At 39.1% G+C, this 24692-nt stretch overlaps 1 protein-coding gene across 3 annotated transcripts in view; it reads left to right on the top strand.

Annotated features, from left to right (window-relative positions):
* The window catches only part of XKR4 (XK related 4), a 239584-nt gene that overhangs the window by 108438 nt on the left and 106454 nt on the right, over positions 1 to 24692 (top strand). The gene's annotated exons all lie outside the window — the stretch shown is intronic.

The raw sequence follows: 24692 nt of genomic DNA, 5'->3' as shown, positions 1-24692 counted from the left end.
GAGGTGAGGGGCTGCCCCAAGTGAGGCGCAATTGCCGGCAGCTATTGAACATTGTGGATTTTGCCTGCATGCTATGCCCGCAGCGCCCCCTTCCAGATCTTCTGATCACAGTCAACTTAGGGCTCCTTCACGTTGTTATTGTTGCCTCCATGACATGCATATAGCAGCTAACTGCCAGACTGATCTCAGCATTATGGACTTTAAAGGGGGACTCCAACACCAAGTAAAAAATGTTGCAAAAGCATACATGATTGCGTTGCAGAGAGTACCGTCTCTGACTTGAAATAATACACTATTTCCTGCAGGACATGCATCAGCTATTACGTACTGGAAGGCTTGAGTTTTTTAATAGAAGTTATTAACAAATCTGTATTGCTTTCTGATACCAAGAGACATTTAAGGGGAGATATGATTAATTTATTTAAATATATAAATGGACATATATGAATGAATTTATATATAAATTTATAAATTAATATTTCTTCTTCTGAAGCTCATATTATACACTTCTTCTTCCAAGCTGACTTTGCATATTTCCCTAAGCTAACATTGTCTTCCCTTTCCATTGTTTGCGCACTTAGGTCTCCGAAGAAAGCCAAGCACGGCTCTTCAGAAACAACTATTCTTACAGACTTAAAATAATGTTTTCTTTGACAGAAGCCGTGAAATGGTAACACCGCCGCATAACAACATGAAGCCTAAAACTGTGGAAATAGAAAATGTCATTTTCAGTTTGTGCTGGCTGAAAGGCTTATGAGTGACACCGGGCTCTGTAATCTAGACTGGCAGTAATTTAGCGCAGGGAAATCAGAAAACAATGAGAGACATCTGTTAGTCCCAGTAAGCGCGCTATTCTATGAGAATGACGTCTTCCCTATGCTTATATGTAGCCAGCCTGATAAGAGACTCACACATCATTCACCAGCTCTAAAACAAATGTGACATTAAAGATTATTCAGGCACAATAATCTACATTAATTTACACATTATAATAGAACTTTCATGTGTTGGGAGAAGTAATCTGAAAACTCTCCAGCTGTCCTCATAGTGGATATCAGTCAATGTCACTGGTTGTGTATAAGCACAATGGTATATTTCAAGTGCCCATAGCAGTACTGGCTCGCCAATTCTTACCAGTGTACATTGTAATGTGCTGAACTTTAATGACATATAACCCAGCTAAGGTGAATTCATGTAAACTGAGCAGAAGCGTTTTTTTTTAAAGAGAGTTTGCAGGAAGTAGAGTGCTTATTATAGCAAAAATGCTGTCGGACCTGCTTCTTGTTGCTGATTGATGATAATTCCCATCCTCAGACTAGAGTTCTTTTTCTATAACTTATATGAAGCAGTTGAGCCCAATTGGTAAGGAATATAAAGATAGGCTAATAACCTAGTTGTTACCCAGTTCCTACATACCCTATAAGGGTATGTGCACAGTACGGAATCTGGGCGGATAACCTGCCGAGGATTCTGCCACTTGTTCCCGCCGGCATCTCTGTCCGTGCCATAGACTCTATTCCATGCACAGGAAGATTCCGCCATCCACCCAAAGAATGAACAAGTTCATTCCTCAGGTGGATGGCGGAATCCGCATGACAATAGAATGGGGTCTATTGGGCTGGCAGAAATTCAAGTGGGAGCGCGGGGGTGTGAGCGACAGAATCCGTGGCGAGTTATCTGCCAGTGCACATACCCTTATAGTGTGTGTGTGTGTGTGTATGTATATATATATATAATGTAAAATCTTTTTTTATACATATGTTAATCAAGTTAATTAAGGGAAGTTGTCATCACTGTGATGCTGCCTGAACCACTGGTCATTGGGTTGTCCCCCACGGCTTCTTCTTGCTTTGCTGGTCTTGATTGATACTGTAGATATATCCTTATACCAGAGCAGCGAGGTCCGTCAGTCATGACTGGTGGGGTGGGGTGGGGTGGGGAGAAGCTGCCAGGGTCCACCCTGATGTCTCAGCCAGCATGAAATGATGACTAGAGAGGAGCGAATCTCAAGCCCCCTCGGAATCTTTCAAACCTGAGCATGCGGCAGTTGTTTATAGGTAGCTGAAGAAGTTGCAGCCCTAGGGAGTCCTGGAAAACAGATACAGCCTATTAGCTGTATGCATGTTTTAAAGGTGGCCTTAGGGCTGAATCCAACTTCTGGAACCACTGGTTCCAGATGCCACACGCTTAGGTTTGGACGAACCCAAGTATGCTCAAGATTTGCTGCTCACTAAATGATGACAGGTTCCCTCGACAAAGACTATGGTGACACTAGTGCTGGTTCTAACAGCTGATGAATCTGTTTTATTGATACTCTAAAAATCCTAAGGGATCCTAAATTATAATGGCATCCATCAGGTCTATTGTGTTTTGGACATTTTTAAGAGGAAGAATAGCACTTCAGACTAAGCTATTCATTATTTTAGGTTATATAAATATATAGGGTTTAAATCATTTCACAAACCAACTTTTTGTAACAGGAACATTACGGGAAACAAGTATAGGCAGAGAAGAGAATGAGTCCGGTTCATGCCCTGATGTTTGCCAAGACCATTACTAATGACTAAGTGCTGAAAGGAATGAAAAGTGAGGGCTCCTGTCTTCCTGTGTATGCATCCAGGTTGTTGTTACATTGAATTACAGGCTCACTATGTATGACAAATAGGCAGAATTTACCTAACATGACCCCACTTTTTCTGCATTTAACACTGGAACTTACAGCTCCACAACCATCTAATACATAGAAAATATTTGGCTGCCATCTCACTCCCCAGGGAATTATTAAAATGATTTTTTTTCTTTAAGGTCATGGACATCACTAGCAAAGTTCGATATTTTTAGATATTTTTAATTTAAAAAAAGTTGTGGTGTTCTGTAGACGTACGTTAGGCTACAGACTAGATCTGTAAACGGCACTGCCAGGATAACAGATTATCTGGGTTCCAGTAGAATTAATATTCAGGGTGATGCATCATTGACAATTTATATGAACAAAGTGGAATTACATTCTGATTAGACATGAAGTGTTGATTCACATTTAGAAAGCACAGATTAACTTTGCAAATTTGTAATCAGGCTTTATGGAATTCTGGACATCTGATAATCAGGAAGCGTAGTGGGGGGGCTGAAGTCATTCTAAAAATATCCAGATGCATCACCATTGAAGTCACTCAGTATGGCGACCTTTTACTTTACAAATCAACTGGTGTCAGAAGAATCGTAAATTACTTATATGAAAAAATTTCAAGCCTTCTAGTACTTATCAGCTGCTGGATGTCCTGCAGGAAGTGGTGTATTATTTTCATTCTGACACAGTGCTCTCTACTGCCACCTCTGTCCATGACGAGAACAATCCAGAGCAGTAGCAAATCCCCATAGAAAACTTCTCCTTCGTTCAAAAGTTTCTTTCATGAACAGAGGTGGCAGCAGAGAGTACCATATCAGACTGGAGAGAATACACCACTTCCTGCAGCACATACAACAGCTGATAACTACTGGAAGACTTGAAATTTTTAATAAAAGTATTTTACAAATCTGTATAACATTCTGACACTAGTTGAAGACATTTTTTTTTCCTCTGGAGGACCCCTTTAAGATTTAGAGGTAATAATATCACAGTATGTAACAGTTTCCCTTTAACTGAAGGTAATGTACAAGTTAGTATGCTGAAACCCTGAATGCTCCTTGCTACCAGCTGGATACTAGCCCAGTACAACAATAACTAAGCTTTTGGCTTCTTATCAAAATACACAAGACATATTCCAAATGTTATATATATATAATCTGATGACATTTAAATAAAAACTGAGGTTATTAAAGGTTCTATAACACGGCCCTATAGTAAAGGAGCAAGCGAGCCCCAACCTGTCAGGTCAGCGGTAACTTGCTCCTCATTCCCTGCTCGCTGTTGGTGCTTTAACGCGCACTAATAGTGAGCAGGGAGGAGGCGGGGGCTGCCCATAGAGGATAATGGCAGTCTTCTGGTGCAGACCGTCGCTATCGGCATCATTTTCAGTGTGTTGGAAAACAGCATGTCGGCTGATTGTTGCCTTTTAACACTACCTATTACACCAAGCGATTATTGGCCAAATACGGCCGATAATTGCTTGGTGTTATAGGGCCTTAGGAGTTCAGCGTTTTACCCCATTTCCGTGCAATATCGTTCTGATCTAACTTTTTCTGTTGTGAACCCAAGTCCCATCCTTGCCATAGCCACACTACCCCATGAATATGAGGATTGGAAATGAGGAGATTCAGACCTATATACTGTGCCATTTGGACACGCAGCATAGCAAGCAAACATCTATTTATAGTTTTTCCTTTTTTTTTCTACTAATCCAATTGATACTTTTATGAACTTTTAAAACCATCACAGTGATTTAAAGAAACCGTAAAAATAAAATCCCATCAAGGCCAATTCAGTGATTATAGTAGCAGTAGATGAGGCTGATTGTATTGTAAAGCCAACCTATCCACTTCGTAATCAATGAGGATAAGACCATAGAAAACACTTGACTGGTGATTGGATCTCCTTGGGCCCTGAAATTTATCCTGTGAGGTCTGAGACGTCCCCAAAGCTAATTGCTGATTGGCTAAGTGCATAAACCAGATAATCAATATGCGGCTTCTCATAACAGGTACTCCTTCAGATTAATGCTGAAAACTGACCTCTAGAGGTAACGTAAAAGAGTAGTCAGGAAAATATTTTTTTGCCTATATAGTGCAGAATATTACATATCCCATGTGAACCTGTTTTAGCTGATATCATTTAGCTGATATCACATATATGAGTTGTGCACCATCCTGATTCTCTTTTTCCTCTGATCCTCTTAGTACACTTTCCATGATGCCTTTTGCTTTGCAGAGGCAGAAGGACAGAGTCCCATGAAATGGAATTTATAGAGTGTCCGTGTATTCCTATGCGATGAATCTTAAAGCGAATCTGTACTGGCATGTAGCCACCCCTAAATCGTCAGTACCACGTTGTAGAGGTCTTCATGCCGTGCCCAGTTCGGGGGTTGGCCTTTTTCCTGATGCCAGAATCCTGTAATAAATCTTGAACTTTTTTTTTTTTTGTCAATTTTTTTAAATATATAAAAACAGCTGAGAAGGGTATGCTTACAGTAGTGTGGAGCCCTTAAATACTCAGACCGATACTCATTGCTTTTTGCAAACATGGCCATAGGTAATTGGCCTAAGGGCCAGTTCACACGGAGTAAAAGAGGCAGAACTTGGTGACGGAACTCTCTACCGCCAGTTTTAGCGTCATTCAGGCAGTCTATGGGAGGGCTTGCTTGCCTCCACTCTCTGCACCTTTCCGCTCTCCTCGCCTTTCAGTTCAAAGAATTGACATGTCAAATCTTTGAGCGGAGAGGCTTGGAGAGAGGAGGCACGCAAGCCCTCCCATAGACTGTCTGTATGACACTGAGGCTGACGGGATCTCCGCCACAGAAATCCGACTCTTTTACTTTGTGTGAACTTGCCCTAAGGATTATGGAAAGAGAGGGGGGGGGGTAATTTGATCTTTGCTATAGTCCACCCCTCTCCTTCACTGTATATGGTAAAGTCTTAGTATAATCATATTTAATCTGCTGTTTCCTTTATATAAATCCACTGTGAAAAGTGTTTATGCATTTTGCTGATTTTAGCAAAAAGTAACTAAACTGCAAACCCAGTGCATAAATCTACCTGTCAAAAAAAATGTAGTCAGGCAATAACAGCGCACTCTCTGATTTTGTTGTGTTGAATCCCCGATGACAAAAGGAAAGCTCTCTTTGTAGTGGTAAGCATCCTGAGCATTGACTGGTACAATACAATCACTGGAGGCCATTGTTAATCAGAAGTATAAAAACAAACACGGGGAAAGAAATGATTTTGCTCATCTGCTTTGTTAGGTAAGACCGTCTTATCTGTACAAATTACACTACTCACGACTTGTTTGATTTTCATTCTTTTCCAATGCTGATCTGTTAAACTCAAGAGAGGAAAGCTTAGCTGCCATGCTGCTGCCAAATCTTACCGAAAAGGGAGACATACTTATTAAACTCTACAGCTGAGACAAGTTTAATATATTATCTGACTGCAGACGGGCAGAAGACATTTTAATTAGTAAAGGCTATTTCTAATGAAAGCCTGGAAATCCAGTCTTATTAAATATGTCTGCCATAAGTCTGTACTTGCTGATAAAAAATTTACTTCCAGGAAGGGTGGGAAATTCATTTCAACTGAATTCGAAATGACTTCAAGGGATAATGCACAGCATGGTTTTAAGGAACAAAAAGTTTTGCAACCAATCTCCTGCGTCCGAATATACCTGTAAATAAAATATATAACATACAAATAGTGCAGGAGCCAACAAGAGGGAGGGCGTTTTAACCAATAGACTGGACAGAATATCAAGAATAATGGTTAGGAATAGAGATGAGCGAACCTGGAGCATGCTCGAGTCCATCCGAACCCGAACTTTCAGCATTTGATTAGCGGTGGCTGCTGAAGTTGGATAAAGCCCTAAGGCTATGTGGAAAACATGGATATAGTCATTGGCTGTATCCATGTTTTCCAGACAACCTTAGAGCTTTATCCAAGTTCAGCAGCCACCACTAATCAAATACCGAACGTTCAGGTTTGGATGGACTCGAACCTGAACCCGGTTTGCTCATCTCTAGTTAGGAATCATCCAAGTCATAGTGACCGCAACATAAAAAAGTTTTAATTTATCTTTTCATAAGATATTTAGTAGAGGAGCTACAAAAATTGCAAAACTTATGGCTTGATGCAAAATATCCAGAAAAAAAGCACTACAAATACAAGGAGATCAATACTGTAAGTGGCCCAATAAATTATAAAAAAATTGTAGTGAAGAAGCATTTAAGGTGTTCTCCAGGCAAACTTAAAAATCTAAGCAGGGGAGGATGTGGTGGGAACATAATAAGTGATGCCTAAAATGCCCACTTCGCCATTACATGACTGAGCTGGGACATCTCTGCAGTCACTGACTGGCTGCGTAGGTAGCTCCATTGGGGCTGTGATGACACAGAAACCAGGAGATACAGTAGACCAGCGGGTGATCACGAGCAGTAGTGCTGTAGCTGCAGGGGAGCCAGGGAGGATAAGTATCACGTGATTATTATGTTTCCACCCCCACCCCGCAACCCCCCCCCCCCCCCCCCGTCCTCCCTGGATTTTTAATTTTGCCCAGGGTGCCTTTTTAAGGAATTTAATATAAAAGTGCACTGTGTAAAAGACAAAGGCAGCAAATACTGAAACAAAACAGTAGCCAAAGAAAGTAAAAAGAACCCCAAAGTACACATTAACTACATAAATTATATAAAAAAAAAACTTGGTAAATCTACAATAACAGAATTTAAACATGCCTGATATAAACATGCATCTATCCTAAGAAAATAAGACGGGAAATACTAAAAGGGAAGACTAGACCGATTCAGTGGTCTTCTTCTGCCGACAATCTTCTATGGTTACGTAAGAAGGTTTGAACCAGAATGAAACAATGTCCCCTCTTTTGATGGATTTCGATGCAAGGTTAATAAATATACCCTGTCCTTATTTGCACCGTGGAGCTCTTTGCAGTATGAAGAAATGCCTGTTCTGTAGCATAGGGTCTATGAGCTGGTTAATGCTTTTAACTGGGATCTTTTATGATGGGGAGAACTCACCAATCTTTGTAAAGTTATGGTAGAGTGTCACCCAGGAGCTGCTATGTTCTTGGTGACTATAGCAGTCATTGCTTACTTTCAGTAATGCATAACCTATTGTATATTTACACTGTGCCATAGACTAAACTACATACAGATCTGCTTCACCTTATCCAACACAAGGTCTTTAAACGCAGGACAAATGCAAATGGCAGATACAGTCCAATAATCACACTGATACAGTTTCATTAGGTGAAAGCGTGACCGGACCATATGTCACAGCTCTGCCGGTATAAATCATTGATGACGATTCAGTATGAGATAATTGCATGACATCAAAGTCATTAGATAAAATTGTCTTCCATCCTTATGTTGCCATTTTTACAGACATTTGATATGTTACCATTATTGAAAAGCAATGATCCCAAGGATAGGGAAAGAGAACCCCCAGGCACAGTAAGATTAAGCTGGTATTACAGAGTCCTGACAGTCATTAACATTATTTATCATTAAAATTCCATTAGGACCTTTGTCGGCAGTCTTGTTGGTTTAAATCCTTCCACCCTGAATCCAGACTAGTAGCAGCTTCCTGGAGAGATAATGTAATGTATGGCGCTAATGTGTGGTCTTTTATAAGCCTGCAGTAATCAATGCCCCAGACTCACATACATATAGGAGAGATGTCATTAGGTGCCTCAGTATCGAACATGGATGTCTGGTATGGCACTAAAATTATTAACCGTAACCATGAAATATGAACTTCCTTTTTATTATGTTTTATTACCCCAATGTTACCATGTTTAGTGACCATAACCCTGCCATGACTCCTAATGGATGCTGCATAATGTTATCTGGACTTTTTATGCTTCAGGGACTATAAATCACACGGGGGTAGTAAAATCTTCAGGTCGTCTCAACACAAATAATGATGGCAAAGCAGTAGGGTTTACCAAATTTGCTGGATTCTGAATGTTATGACCACAAAGGGGAGCCAGGGTGCATCACTTGAGGGGGAGCCATGAGTCCCGAGGCTTCAGCACTTTTCCTCCTGACACCCAATTTATAGCTTGAACCTATGGAAAGGCAGTCTCAGAGGATGCAGTGTTATTTGTAAATTGTATGACTGTAAAATATATATATATATATATATATATATATATATATATATATATATATATATGCAATATATGGTATTACAGAATATGGCTTTACTAAGATGGGATCACTAGACTTAGTTTAGTTTACTAAACTGGGATCACTAGAAAGTACTACATGGGGTACCATCCAGCCTAGGATTATCCTATTATAGAGAACTTTTATAATGTTCTAGAAATATTCCATCAAGACTTGTGGTAAGAGAGTCTGGCGAAAATTTTTATTAATGTATTGTATTGCTCCCCAAAAGTTACACAAATCTCCAATATACACTTATTATAGGAAATGCACATAAAGTGCTCTTTCCCTGCACTTACTACTGCATCAAGGCTTCACTTCTTGGATAAAATGGTGATGTCACGACCCGACTCCCAGAGCTGTGCGGGCTGTGGCTGCTGGAGAGGATGATGGCAGGGGGACACTGAGAGACACAGGGCACTGGAGGGACACTGAGCATCCCTCTGCCATCATCCTCTCCAGCAGCCACAGCCCGCACAGCTCTGGAAGTCGAGTCGTGACATCACCATTTTATCCAGGAAGTGAAGCCTTGATGCAGTAGTAAGTGCAGGGAAAGAGCACTTTATGTGCATTTCCCATAATAAGTGTATATTGGGGATTTGTGTAACTTTTAGGGGGCAATACAACACATTAATAAACATTTTTCTCTGAACTTCTTTAATAAATAAAAAAAATATATGCAGACTCACCTTCCCAGTCCCTCACCACTACCTTACTAATGCTGCCTAATGTGACAGAGAGATCAAGCAGGTGAATATGCATTGTTTTTGCGGTACCTGGCTCCTTTAAAAGAAAAAAGAAAACTGCCCTCCTGGGAAAAAAACATCTAGATTTAAATTTTCAGGGTTAAGTAGTCATAAGTATATTACAGCTCATTACTTGTTTTGTGTATACCGTCCTAAATTATTTCACTGGAGTTACTATAGAGGCTATTTCCATGTTCATGTATAGCATATTGAACGTATTTGAGCCTGACTGTGCCCATTGGGCAAATAGACTTTTTTTTTTTTTGCAAGAGTTATTACAATTTCTATTTCATAAAAAGTCATAGTTCAGCTCCATGACCTTTTTAAATGGCATGCCAGCAACATTCAAAGCAAACTGCATTGGACAGGTTGGAAAATAAACAATGAAACAAGTACGTGGAGCCGATATCCTACAGATTATTCTACTATTTTATATTTGACTGTGAAACTTGACATTAAATCACTGCAAATCACACAGAATTTTATGAAAATCTATTAGTAATAACAATCTGCGTGTGTGTTCCTCCATTCTGCGTGCAGGATTAGATTAGCAGATGATACATACATTTATTCTAAGTGGGAAGGTTTAAGAGTGTTAGAAGGATACCAGAATAAAAATGTAGAAGATACCGCTGGAGGGTGGCTTTTTTACTTCTTTAATACTATACTATATAGTTATGCACTTTGTTGTAAGGTATATGGCGACCTCCAAACAAAAAACGGCGGGTAATACAGAGGTCGGACCCTCAGTGATCTCTTAGTTTTCCCCTTTCCTGTGGATAGTGGAAAAGTAAAAATTTTCTTGGACAACCTTTTTAAGGGCCTTTTACATGGGACGATTATCATCCAGGAGAGTTACTGGAAACGCTCCTGTGGCCGACAATCGGCCTGTACAAAAGTGACCCTGAACAGGGTTTAAGATTTACGTTTACCATGGGGGAAATTTATCAAACGTGGTGTAAAGTGAAACTGGCTCAGTTGCCCCTAGCAACCAATCATATTCCACCTTCCATTTTCCAAAGAGTCTGTGAGGAATGACAAGTGGAATCTGATTGGTTGCTAGGGGCAACTGGGCCAATTTCACTTTACACCATGTTTGATAAATAAGAACTGTAGGCAGAGGTACACTATGGATCCATGGATTTCTATGGGTGCTGAATTGATGTAAAATTGGGATTTTGTGCTGGAATGGGATTTGTTCATGTGCATTAGTGTGGAAAGTTAGATTGTAGCCCCACTAATGGCATGTGTCAGTGGGAGTATATCCAATCTTTATACAGTGCAGTGGAACATGTAACATTTGCTGGATAATTGTATAGTTATAATAGTCTCTATATGGCATGCTGCCACATATCCCTCATATTCAGAAAGCTCCCAGTAATGGCTATGAGCCATAACACAGCTGTGAGACGTGACGTTGCCACCTGTCAGTATTCAGAATATAATTCTTGTGTGTTTTATACAATTACAGAATTACCTTATCAGTCCAAATTGTGGAACTGCAGAGAGTTCCGAAAACTGCGCACGTTCCTGGAAGTGACAAAACCGCTGTTTTGCTAGACTTGTGTTTCAGCCCACGCAATATGTGACCCATTTAACAAATCTTTTTTTACATTTCTCTGTAGAGCTCCTAAAATCTAAGCTACACACTCTATTTGTTATATGCCTTTTAAAAAGAAAGAAAGGCACAAATTATTTCTGCTAGGGGAGAGAAGTGAGAAAAGCAGTCTGCCAGAGTGAGATGTCAGTCATGGGAATTGCACACTGGATTTTATAAGAATATAAATGTGCGTGTATTATTGGCATTTTGGGCACTTTGATGCCTCATTTGAGGTCTTTTTTTTGTTAGGTTTTCCATGAAGACACAGACACAGCGGGGTGCTCCCTAGATGGGAAGCGTCCCTATTATTATAGTACTTCAGTTACACCGCAGCATTGTGTGACAGAACAGTTAAATATCATTTCTCGTTGTCTACGCCAGTGCTATGCCAGTTGTAGTCACATCACAATTTTTTTTCCTATGGGATAAAATTCACAAGAGACCTTTTGACCATCACCAAGTGCTAGCAACGCGGTTTGTGTTCTCCTTATAGTGCAATTGAAATTTACTGCAATGATGATGTTTTCTCAGACTGGAGTAGTTTCAGAGTAGTTCTTGAAGAGTGTTTCACAGAGAAACGCATATGTGTTGGAGAATGTTAGCAGTTCACTTCCCTTTAGCCTTGTGAGGTTTTAGCACAGTAGACAAAGTCCTAGTATACTTCACGGATTGGCTTCGAGAGGGTGACCTAGCACAGTGTACTGTGTACTGATGGATTCAGTGTCCAAGGCAGCTCTAGCAGAAATGTGACGTGTTAACCACAAAGCTTGGGTCGCTGCTCAAGACCTATTTTAGGTACCAGGTAAGGGAAGGGGCTCTTCTGAATGTTTTTTCCCCTCTGGTTAGTATCACTTCTTTTCGTAGGTAGACAAGACAATCACTTCTTCTCGGAGGCAGTAGGATGCCTTAGCAAGGGCTTTAAACTCTTTTCAGGATACTGTTATGATATCTCCATGCACGTCTAGGCATATTAATATAGTAATATTAAGTAACAGTCATCAACATGTGAAATCTAAACATATATGGCTTGTCTTCAAGTGTTCAATAGAAAAGGATAAGATCATTTATAGGGTTCTCGTATGTTAGCTCATCCTACCATGAAGGCCCTATAATGTCCTTCTTGGCAAGTGGCCTAAAAGCCCTAAAAGGAGCATCCACTTTAACCTATCTTTTCCTCAGCCCAGATAACTCCATCCTTTCTATGCGTTTTAACCATCTGTGATTGCAGAATGAGGACAAAAAATGCCATACTGGTTTTAATAGAAAAGTCAGTAATGCTTGTAATTTTGGCCTGAACTTAGGCCATTGATGAGGCTTGGGCATGGACATATTTGAATAGGCCAGAGTAGAAAAAACATAAAGTATTCCCATCTCACTAAGTTATCCCCTATCAACAGGATAAGGGATACCTATGTGATAGAGGGTCTGACTGCTGGGGACCCCAGTGATCTCAAGAACAGGGACTTGGCTTTTCTGTTACAATGAAGTAGCTGCAAGGATGTGGAGATGTTGGCACTCCGGAGTGGTGGTCCTTGAGATTCAATAGATACAATGTAAAAGAATGTCCTCACCACGAACAACCAAACAGACTGGTTGTTCTTGCACCTTCATGTTAGAGTAAAGTTTAAGAGCAAGTACTTTGGTGAGTGCCGAGACATTCTTTACCAATGAAGAAGCTGGCCATGTGCATTACTGCTTCATTTATCCTAAATGGGAGCCACAGAAACACCCAAGTACAGTGATACACACGCAGGGCATAGCGAGGAACCTTGTAAGGTGGGAAACTCCCTTACGAAGCCTTGAGCTAGTTTTTAGAAAAATGTGTTTCATTTTCATTTTGAAGAATCTAAAGCTCTGAATAACGTATAAATACTTTTTAGAATATTTGAAATTTTTTTTTTTTACGATTGACTGATTCCTCAACTTATTTCTTTTCCGTCATACAAGTGGTTAGCTACCGAATGCAAGTTAACTTGTTCTTGAGCCCGGAAACGATGCAGGTTTTCCCAGGGTTAATAACACATTTGGCTAGTATATATCCACACATAAATCCTTTGTGACAAGCTAATAGGACTAAACTTTTAAGCAATTGGAAATGTGAACGTTCATTGCTGAGATGGCAAGATCAGAGCCGGTGTGTAAAGAGAACCAATGTAACAGATAAGAGTTTAGGCTGCAGTGTGATACATACAGCAAAATGGACATGTTCAGCCAAGGAGATCAAGGGTAGATATGAAGGCAACCTTGTCATAAAAAAAAGTGGCTGACATTGCAGTCCTGGGCAGTTTGATCTGGGTTAGGCGGCCTAGTGATTTGTATTCAATAAAGCTGATAAGACTGAAATGGGTTAAGAAAGATTTTCTTCACACTCCACTAATCCTGTGTATTTCATTCTCATTCAGCCTTTCAGAATTATTATGACTTCAGCGAGGAGACAAAAATTTTAGTGACATTAAAGAAGTAATATTTGGTTGATCTCATACATTCAAGATCTCATTATTGGCGGCTCTTTCAGAAGAATTAGCTGAGATTTCAGCTGTGCAAAATCAATATGTGATTAAATATATATTTTTGTGTTGGCAAAGCAGTGCAGAGACTGAAGCCAATATTGTTCAGGGGAGAAGTGGATCCCTTAAAGGTCAAATTAATGATAGCAAAAAAAAAAAAAATGTGTATTGGGGAGAGATTTTATGTTACCATAGATTTAGGAAAATTGTAAAATGCAATATAAATTAACTTTTATTGGACACTGTCCTTTTATCAAACATTCCTTAAATCAATAGTACAAGCAAATACTGTATAAGAAAGTTTGTAACATACACTCCCTGCCCTCTATACCAATGCTCTTTAACCCTCAGATCACTGCTAAAATCCATCTTTAGGGTAGCTTCGCACATACCGTATTGTTGCGAATTTGTTGGTGCGGATCCGGAGCAAAAGATTTTATCTATATAACTGAACACAGCATCAAACCTGCACTATCAAATCTGCTGTGGATCTGCTGCATATCATGTACATGTGAACGCACATGGAGAGAGGAGACAGATTATTAGCTTACTGAAGGGTCAGGTTACATGCTATCCATAGAAGAAGGAGGGTGTAGAAAATGGCGTTAGCACCTGTAATTTATGGCTCGCCGCAGTAGGATGACATCAGAGAGGTTTCTTTATAAAATGGAGATTTATTGCTTCTTCTTTAAAAGTAGTGGAAGTTACAGAAATGAATATAAAAGAATATCAGAGAAACGTCTTACAGTCTTTAGTGTCTAGTGTCCATATGAGAGTCCTATGAAGTGAAGGGTTTGTCTTACAAATCGTCACGAGCTTCAGGCAGCTGTTGCTTCACTCAAGCATCCTGGGAGACATTCCTTCCTTCACGCTTCCATCATGGATTCCTCACGCTTACATCACAACCTTCTCCTTGAAGGCTCTGGATCCTTCTTGTGACATAGGGCTCATACCTTCTGTACAGCCCTGATCCAACCAACCTCCATCTTGGTAACTCCCATCTTATATAGGTTCATGACTCACTGTTAATGTCATGTGTGGGTGTGTTCATTATACTTGAGTGTTTGTGTCTGCACATATATGACCATAACAAATATAGAACTCTTTCTCTATACATCAGCATAACCTGTTTCCACTCATGGATGTATAGTTATCGTGCTGTGTACAGCCTTAACACCCTACATAGTCATGGATCCGTGAATAGTGCTGTGTACACTTATGTATCTATTTCCAACTTATACACGTCTCCTTAGTATAGAATATGATATTATAATGTCAGTATTACAATCACTTTATACAGTGAATAGTGTTGTGCTATTATGGTGAGGTCAGCAGTATATATATATGACTTACATTATATTATACCAAGATATTGTTCATTGTAAAACACATCATATTTAACATTTCCCCCTCTTGAGGATGAAATACATTGTATTGACTCCTCAATGTATCTAGACTTTCCAATGAACAATACCTTTTATACATTAGAGATCACGGAATCTTCTTTCTTCATTCTTCTTATAAACACACAGACAACGTCTATCACTTTAATAACAAGTCTATGGAAATTATCACTTTACCCATAATAGATTTGTAGCATTTAAATTATTATGTTATGAGAAACTGTGATTTGATTTTATAAAAAGATAGAATTCTGGCTAGGCCTAGTCTAAAAAATGTATCTTCTTGTCTTCATCTGGATCCATGGAAACCTGGTAGTTCAGATGACTTTACTCTTCTTGGTGTAGCAAAGTCTTTAGGTTATACATCCCTTTGTTGTTAATTAATCAAAATAAGATTGGCAAAGTCTTTTGAAAAACAATTCCTTCGCTGAAAAAGTAAACAACAAAATGAATGTCTTAATATTATCCCTCATACAATAATCCATCTCTTTTCCTTTGCATGGTAAAGAGTCATTGAGTCTTTGTCTCTCTGGAATTGAAGCTGTCAGCTGACACCTGCTAGGCTACTGAAAAAAACACATAAAGAGTTAGCACTTCTTGACCCCCCTTGTTTGTGCAAACGACTTCCTCATTTCATCTGACTTCTGTAGTCTTTACAAGGGTCTTCTTTAACTCTGTAATGTCAGTACCTAGAGCAGACATCTTGTAACATAACACAGTCATTTCTCATCCAGATTGTGGAGATAAAGATTTAGCTTATAGCACAAAGTCCATTGTTCTCAGACTTTAGGAGCAATCTTTTCCAACAACTCGCTGAGGATGATAGAATCTTGTATAACTTACACTTGATAAAAGCATAGTCCAGCAACCATCACTTACATATGCCATCTTTTGTCCTTTGCTATCATGACCACTGGAGGAGATTTAATGAAATGAACAAAGTCTTTTAAACTCACTTGTAGACTTGCTGCTAGCAGAAGAGGATTGTGCAGACTTTTAAGCTTCCCTCACATTCTGCCCACTCGACTTCCGGTCATGGCATCTGTAGTTGGCTTGACATAGTTAAAAATGTAACAAACAAAAGAATGTCAATCATGAAGATACTTTAGCATAGTCCCAGGATAGATCACCTGAAGAAAGCTCAATAGCCATCTAGAAGCTTGTGGTACTAGAAGTCTCAGCATGCCAGTTGATCAAAGAAAAGAATAGTAAAACAGTCCATGATTTATCTGTTCCCTTCAAGTGCTTTACTTGGATAAGAATTACAGCTCAGTCTCTTTCTCTGGCTACTGATCAACGCTGGAAAAAATCAAAAATCCATACAAAAATTCTAGGCTTGATTGAAGATCTACTTTTTCTTCCCTATCCTACACCAAAAACTTGGTGATTATTACTATCCTATGATAATCACAGTGTACCATAGCATATCACTCTATTTTACCTTAACTATTCCCATATCTATTTTACTCAAAAACCTCATTTACTAGAATGTTCATGTATGTATTCAGTAAGAATAGAATATGGTCTTGCAATAGTTAGATCACTTTAAATTATCTTTAAGTATGAATTTCAATATGACTTGGTGTCCTTATACCTAAAGATGTTTTCAACATTATTCGGATAGAATAAATAACATAATGTTTCATTCAATGAATATGTCACAAAAATAATACTATCAAAAGTCCAGACTATTGTAACCATATTCAGTGAAGAAGCATTACCACAATTTACCAAAAATATAGTTTGAATGTTTTTACCTTTAAAAAAACACCATTCCTAATCAATGAAACAATATTATTGTTATAGACCTTGTTTTGTTAAAAGTCAGTGTGCTTTCACATGTTCTTATATTATATACTACTTCCTTTATTTACTGGAACACTATCACCACATGTATTTGCTATATTTATAAATAATACCGCAATATAATATTATTGACCTTCCATAACCACCATATTTGTATGAGTGAATGAAATATTTTATGTGATATGTCTTGCTATTCTTGGCAGACAGTTATCTTCTTGTAACCTGAGGCAGACATCAGTAGTATCGTAGTTCTAATGAGAACACATTAAAAATAAACATACCCAAATGAAACATAAAGTTGTGTGTATATATGTGTGTGTATATATTCATACTGTTATCAAACACATATGCTCATAGATATATGCACACACTGTGTGTTCACACATTTGTATTTGTGTATTGGACTTCTCAACTGAAAGAACTGAAATGACACCATCAAATAGTCCTGTAAGAAACTGAAACAACATTTGTTAAAGAATGAACTTAACCTTCTGATAATAACATATTTATAATGACATGATTAAATATAACCCCTAAACCATAATGTATCGCTGAAAATGTGTCTTTGTATATTATTTGGATAAACATCAAATATATATATATATATATCAGTGTTCTTATGATGATACCCAGGATAAAATATTGTACACTTAATATTTCTCCTAATATTATCTCATGTTTAACCTTCTTAACAAATAAGACACTTTACCTTAGTAACATGATACATCCCATCACACACACACGCGCGGTACCATACACATACTGAGCAGCTGCTATAACACATGTCACACATCACTTATACCTGACATGTGTACATTCATTCATCTCAGAGGATTTTCACATTTAGTCTCTTCTTAAAAAATAATGCGCATAAAAACCTTAAGTATATTCCTAGGATACTTCTAAAAAATAGATGTTTGATGGATCCAACAAGTCTTGGTGTATTGGTTGTACCTCAATATACCGATTCTTCCATGTTGAAGAAAAATATAGGCCTTTCTTTAAAATATTGTTTTCACAGACGAAAACATATAGACATGAAACACGAGAGGGTGAGAGAGGGAGACATGTATACATTCCAGGCCCTCCTGTTCCCATCAATCACTTATCCAAACACATGCCTTGATACTTGCACTAAATGAGAATAACATGCAACAGTACAATACATTGTTTAATCTCAGCAAATGCAATTCCTCTTATATTAGTGACAGATTTTGTTATGACAAATTAGCTACATCATTAAAAAGCATTGCAGGCTAACACAAAACTATTACTTTACATTCCATCATTAACCACAAAAATGCTCATACTCTTTTTTGTGAAGATTCTATAATGAGAGAAAATATCATTAGAATCACATATCATACATTTAAGAATTTAGCCATTGGGAGTGATTCCTGAAATTAACTACTAAAGTTAATAACAAATGGAAAGGTAATAGATACAATACAGAATCCTTGTACATACATATCTTTCCTGACTTCTGAATAACCCATACACTTATTTATAGCCTCTGACATTTAAAAAGAATTCCTAGGGGGAGAAAGGTTATTAGCTTAAACCATATACACTGTATATATCTATACCAGTTACACTTTTAAAACTGTCATTAATTCCCTTTCTATGTTCTCAGGATCTAAACTATGATTATAAGTGCTCCGGAATCTGCTGGTGCTATAAAAATAAAAAATATTATTTTTATTATTATCCTTATTATGTATTAATTTGCATAGCATTATACATATTAATAATATCTCATATATATTACTAATAATACATAATAACTACTTTTATTCCGTAATTAAATAACTCAAGTCCTTAGTACAAAGCCGGGTCCGTTACCAGTAATTAATATCTTTCACATATCATATGAAACATCTAGCCAATCCCTATTCCAGGTCTGAACACTTCATGATTTAGAAAATCATTGACTATATGAAATGCATTTCTCAAATATTGAGGTTCTCCTAATTTATGCATTTTCCTGATCTTGTTATTTATGAGTGCAAGCATGTCAGCTTTGGAACCATTTGGTACCAATCTGTCTGTGCTTGACAGCTCTGTGACAGGCCGAGGATCACGTATCCTTGGTCTCTCCCTACTTTTAGGTGTCTGAACAGCTGTCACACTCACTCCTGAATCATTTACTTTTGACATTGTCTCAAAGTAAGATTTGGGTTTTACATGAATCTTTTTACGTCTCTCTAAATAAATTTCATCATTGAAATATGTCTTAGAGATGCATGGCTGTTTTGACATAAACATCTCTTTTTGTGGGATTTCTCTGTGGGACTTTGACTTACTCTGCCACTCCTGCCGTCTGGCGATATCGATTACCTTGGCAGCTTCCAAAATAGATTCCTTGTCAGATGCCAATACTCTGGTTACAGGATCTAAGAAATTGAACTTCTGTATAAAGTTATCTTTTAAATTGAACAAGTTAGAACAAATTGCTTTATATGCTCTTTGGTAAATAGACATGAATGTAAAAGTACATTCGTTCCAGCCAATTCTTAATTTATTCAAAATGTCCAAAGTAAGAACCTCTGTAGCATTGCAGAGTAACCTTAACCGTCCTACGTCATCAAAATGTAACCATTCATCATTGTCAAAACACTTTTTTACTTCTAGGCATCTACTTATATTTACTGGTAGCCAAAGTCTAAACAATTGGTTTTTTTGCTCATTTGATAGATCAAATTTCTCAGCAAAACTCTCAAAAATGTCTGCATTCCTGCATACATGCACTTTCTCATCATATGCAGGTAAATCCTTACTTAGGTTTATCAAGTACCCTTGTAGCTTCAGTTTTAAGCTGGCTTCCTTTATATTTAAAAGTTTCTTCTGAAAAGAACTGTCTTCAGCATGGCCCATTGACACATTCTCTTCAGAAATACTACACTGCGTAGCTGTGTCTATTTTTGGATCAGTTACAGTCGTTACACTAGGATCCATACATTGTTCAACAAAAGAATGATAAACATTCACCAAATGTGCAATGTTTCTTAATTTTAAATCTTCATCTAAGTTTCTATTCATAGCACTACATTGTGAATACAAATGCATCCATGCTATACTTAAATCTGGCTTATCACTAGACTTTACTGTACATTCTACAGTACATTTCCCAATAGAAGATAAAGTTTCCATACTTACAAACTTGTTTGTGATCATCAGCACAGTCACGTGTCTGGATTCCCGTTGTCCTTCCTACTGTCCTTAGGTTCTCCGTGTTCCGAAAGCTTGAAACGTATGTCTCTGGGGTCTCGACTCTTCCCCCCTGTTCAAGCTAAAGGAGCTTGGTATGGCTGGCACGCCAACTGTAGAAAATGGCGTTAGCACCTGTAATTTATGGCTCGCCGCAGTAGGATGACATCAGAGAGGTTTCTTTATAAAATGGAGATTTATTGCTTCTTCTTTAAAAGTAGTGGAAGTTACAGAAATGAATATAAAAGAATATCAGAGAAACGTCTTACAGTCTTTAGTGTCTAGTGTCCATATGAGAGTCCTATGAAGTGAAGGGTTTGTCTTACAAATCGTCACGAGCTTCAGGCAGCTGTTGCTTCACTCAAGCATCCTGGGAGACATTCCTTCCTTCACGCTTCCATCATGGATTACTCACGCTTACATCACAACCTTCTCCTTGAAGGCTCTGGATCCTTCTTGTGACATAGGGCTCATACCTTCTGTACAGCCCTGATCCAACCAACCTCCATCTTGGTAACTCCCATCTTATATAGGTTCATGACTCACTGTTAATGTCATGTGTGTGGGCGTGTTCATTATACTTGAGTGTTTGTGTCTGCACATATATGACCATAACAAATATAGAACTCTTTCTCTATACATCAGCATAACCTGTTTCCACTCATGGATGTATAGTTATCGTGCTGTGTACAGCCTTAACACCCTACATAGTCATGGATCCGTGAATAGTGCTGTGTACACTTATGTATCTATTTCCAACTTATACACGTCTCCTTAGTATAGAATATGATATTATAATGTCAGTATTACAATCACTTTATACAGTGAATAGTGTTGTGCTATTATGGTGAGGTCAGCAGTATATATATATGACTTACATTATATTATACCAAGATATTGTTCATTGTAAAACACATCATATTTAACAGAGGGCGAGCTAATGAGGAGAGAGTCACACACAGACATTGCTGCAGCTTGTAGTAAGTGTTATGTTGCACCCCATTACCTGGTTCACAGGTACATTGCCTATTAGTACTGTACAATGTCTTCCATTCTGCGACTGCTGCTTCAGTGTGGGAGAAAGACAGGGTAACAGGATCTTCTAGGAGGCATCATAGCTAGAGATGAGCAAACTTCCAAAACGTAAACCCAAATGATCGGCATTTAAATCCTGCTGCTTGAAGAAGGTGGATGCATCCCGAGGACCTCCTGGACAACATGAATACAGCCAAAGGCTATGTTCCCACTCTGTAAGAGACAGGCCATTCCATGAGCTGGCCGGGTCACGGAAAGGCCAATGTCAGAAAAGATCTTTACTGCTGCTGCATTCAGATGCGGGCGCATCCATGCGTGCCCGCATCCGAATTCCCCACTGCACACAATGGAGCGTGGGGCCAGAGCCGCACGCTTCATTGTGTGAATTTACAAGGTTTTCTGTGGCCGCTATTCAATGAATAAAGGCAGCAGAAAACTGATGTGTCAGTTTCTTGCGGCGCCACTAGGGATCCCGGCCGGAGTGTATACTATGTGTAAACACTCCGGCTAGGATTCCTCAGAAGGTACTACTAGGTAGGTTCCGTAGTTATCACTAGTAATTATTACGAAACTTACGCAGTGGGAACATGGCCATATGCTGTATCCATGTTTTCCAAGTAGTACTGGGGCTGTATCAATCTTCTCCGGGCAGAGGTCCCATTGTTCAGGTTCATACAAAGCCAGACTTTCAGCAAGTTTTCACATCTCTAACCCTAGCATCTTGTCCAACTAGCCCACCACCACCACCACACGCATACTGTAGAGCTAATCTCAGGGAAAACTGGCAATTAGAGATGAAGCCTGCATCATTGTAGGTTGAAAGACTTCATAATATGCTGCCATATAGAGCACAAATCTCATAACGTGAAAGGCTTACAGCTCCGTACAGCTTCCATCCATGTGTATGAGGCCTGAGGATTGAATTAAAAGAAATAAACTGTTGGTAACTGCAATGAAATATGTGTAGTCTGGACCACCCCCCACAGCTATTACAAGGAAATGAGGGGGCGGTCCAGACCACAGAGCCTGGCTGTCTACTGCTGCATCTTCTTGTAAAGAAAGGTAAACAGCTAAGAAATGTAGTTGAAGGGTTACTTCAGCTGCGGGTCCCGCATCTCTGGTTCCCAGCCGCTTCCTTGTGTCTGATGCGGGCCCGAGACGATACGTCTCAGGTCCGCTCAGCCAGTCAGTGACAGAGGCGGGATCTGAGCGGACTTGAAACGGATCCCGCCTCCTTCACTGATTGGCTGAGCGGACCTGAGACGTCACGTCTCAGGCCCGCGTCAGACACCAGGAAGCGGCCGGGAACTGGGCACCGGAGCGATGCGAGACCCGCCGCTGGAACCGGGGAGGTGAGTGGACGTCTTTTCCCTCAGCCACCTGCCCCCCCGCTGGAGTACCCCTTTAATAAACATTTTTATGTTTAGGTTCTCCAGCCATATATGACCATATATAATTCATCAGCTGTAGTTTTAAAACAGCTGGAGGGCGCGAAGGTTTCCCATCCCTGAACACATATTAGATAATTACCGAACTACACTTAGGTATAGTCATTTTGGTAGACAGTCCTGATCATATTTAGTTTCTACAATATGGCTACAAATGTATCAACAAACAGGAATCACACAACAGGATTTTTACGATTGTGTTAGCCCGGAGTCATCATAGCGAGAAATATTCGTTTAACAATCACTGCTGTTATATAACTACTATGTGCACATTCAATAGCTCTGGCTCTATAACTGCTTAATGAAAGTGTCATTGTACAGCTGCCAGGGGAGGCTAATATTGTAAAATGTAGTGAATGAGCTGGTAAAATATTAATACATGCTTGAAAGTCAGATAATATGGGTAGTGTACCATGAAAGATCTATCTATACGATTCTCCAGCATTGCATTCCAGATGTAATGCACACGACATAAATCAGCTGCGCTGTAAATAAAGCAGTATGTGTGTGTATATTGTTTGTATACATTAGTGTCAAAATCCCTGCATACAAAACTTGCAGAATCTAAAATACAGTAGTAAAGAGCCAGCGTACTAATAACATACCCAAGCACATATCCAGAGTTAACTAGAATGTAACAGATCTAGCATGTACAAGCCGATTAGCAGAGATTTTTTGCAATACAACTCGCATATTTCTTACTAGGAATGAGCATGCAATTACCAGAAAGTGTCTATAAGTTACTACACACTAGTATTGTCCGACAGCAACTCTTCCCTGGTCCCTGACCACTCTGTACTATCCTTTACCCCCACGAAAGGGTTTTTTCGATTTAAACTTACTTACCCCTGTAGATAGGGGTAAGTATGAGATAATGGGGGGGACTGACCTCCATGCCCCCGGGGATCTCTTTAGCGGCACGCTGACACTTTTGTTTTCAATTGAGCCTCAGGCCAGCACGTCACCCGCAGCTCCAGTGATTCTAAATGGAGCCGCAAAAACATAGCCGCTTAGAAAAACTTGGGTGCTTTCTTCCAGAAAAAGCACCACTACTGTCCTCAGTTGTGGTGTAGTTTTGTTGCTCAGTTCCATTAAAGTGAATGGAGTCAAGTTGTAATACCACACATAACCTGGGGACAGTGGTGGTACTATTTTTATAAGTAGTTTTTTTTTTCTAATTGTAGATAACCCTTTAAGCTTTAGCTCCATGATTCAAACACTTCCTAAAAACTGTGACCACATAGTCCTATGAAAGTACACTAGCCCTACAGTACTTTGCTGTACTTTCTGTACATACTGTATTTTGCCATGTAGAAACATAAACTGTTACCGCTATATAGCACCTCAATTATGTTGCCACAAGTCACTAACTTATAAAAAGGATTAATAGTGCTATTCCCCCACCCCACCCTATAACAATGGTCTACAAATATTGGTACAATAGAGTAAAATGTTACAAAATAGTTATAATGCTGGCACTCCCACCCACTCAGTGCTCAGTTACTCAACCACCCAGCCAGGCTGCCCCTCATTCCTTCTACATCTCTACTATTGAATGAGAAGCCTACACACTTGTATACCAACCGAATACTTGATAATGTAATACCACAGTAACCCAGGTGCTACCTTGTCTAGAAATACATGCTAAGTTAACATCTGGGCAAATTATGGTACAAAAATGGCCAAAATAAAGCTTGATGCTTAAAGTTTACCTTTCTAACATGTCACAGTGAAGTTGTGATTGGTGGGTTTCTAGTTTCGGAGACCCCACTGATCGCTAAAAGGAGGTGACAGAAGCGCTTAGTTGAGTTGTGGCATTGTGACAGCTGTAGAACACGCACTGAGCTGTCTCCTGCCCCCTTTCCCCTCCTCCTCAGTCCTAACTGAAGAGGGGCCATGACAGTAGTACCACCAGTACTGCCTTGATGTTCCACAATTTACTGTAATGACGGCATTGGTGCATCTTCCATCCACAGATGTGTTTTTCTGGTGGACACTACACCACTTGCCTTGCTCACTTTTATATAGTATATTACATATTACTATGTTGAAATAGTACTCATTTACTATATACATTATTATTGTATGCATACAGTATAAAGCTGTTTTTTAATG

The sequence above is a fragment of the Dendropsophus ebraccatus genome, chromosome 2 (assembly GCF_027789765.1).
Source record: "Dendropsophus ebraccatus isolate aDenEbr1 chromosome 2, aDenEbr1.pat, whole genome shotgun sequence".
NCBI classification, from domain to species: domain Eukaryota; kingdom Metazoa; phylum Chordata; class Amphibia; order Anura; family Hylidae; genus Dendropsophus; species Dendropsophus ebraccatus.
This window is presented reverse-complemented; position numbering and strand designations above follow the sequence as displayed.